Raw genomic sequence first — 1019 nt, 5'->3', positions numbered from 1 at the left:
CCCCGATGTGTGCTCCAAGGTGCGGCGTGCACGAAGTCGGACCCCGGTTTGCCCCGGGTGCGCACCTCGCGTGCACCTTGGTGCGCACACCTTGGCTGGGTTGCGCGGCCTGGTGGGCACCATGGTGCGCACCAAGGAGCGCTCCGAAGTGTGCTCCAAGGTGCGGCGTGCACGAAGTCGGAGCCCGGTTTGCCCCGGGTACGCACCTTCGCCGGGGTGGGCACCTCGGCTGGGTTGCGCGCCCTGGTGCGCACCAAGGAGCGCTCCGAAGTGTGCTCCAAGGTGCGGCGTGCACGAAGTCGGAGCCCGGTTTGCCCCGGGTGCGCACCTCGCGTGCACCTTCGGCGGGGTTGCGCGCCCTGGTGGGCACCATGGTGCGCACCAAGGAGCGCTCCGAAGTGTGCTCCAAGGTGCGGCGTGCACGAAGTCGGAGCCCGGTTTGCCCCGGGTGCGCACCTCGCGTGCACCTTCGGCGGGGTTGCGCGCCCTGGTGGGCACCATGGTGCGCACCAAGGAGCGCTCCGAAGTGTGCTCCAAGGTGCGGCGTGCACGAAGTCGGAGCCCGGTTTGCCCCGGGTGCGCACCTCGCGTGCACCTTCGCCGCGGTGGGCACCATGGCGTGCACGAAGTCGGAGCCCGGTTTGCCCCGGGTGCGCACCTCGCGTGCACCTTCGCCGGGGTGGGCACCTCGGCTGGGTTGCGCGCCCTGGTGCGCACCAAGGAGCGCTCCGAAGTGTGCTCCAAGGTGCGGCGTGCACGAAGTCGGAGCCCGGTTTGCCCCGGGTGCGCACCTCGCGTGCACCTTCGCCAGGGTGGGCACCTCGGTGCGCACACCTTCTCAATGTTTTCTTGCCTTTTCTGGAAATTGGTGAAGGCAGCGCATCAAAGGTGCGCACCTCGGTGTGCTCCGAGGTGCGAACCCGAGAGCGCTCCGAGGTGCCCACGAAGTCGAAAGTCGGGTTAATTGCATTGTTTTCCCCGGGTGCGCTCCGAGGTGCGCAACATCGGCGCGCACCAAG

This window comes from Cryptomeria japonica, unplaced genomic scaffold (assembly GCF_030272615.1).
Source record: "Cryptomeria japonica unplaced genomic scaffold, Sugi_1.0 HiC_scaffold_471, whole genome shotgun sequence".
Classification (NCBI taxonomy): domain Eukaryota; kingdom Viridiplantae; phylum Streptophyta; class Pinopsida; order Cupressales; family Cupressaceae; genus Cryptomeria; species Cryptomeria japonica.
The sequence above is the reverse complement of the archived record's forward strand: the minus strand, read 5'-3'. Positions refer to the sequence as shown.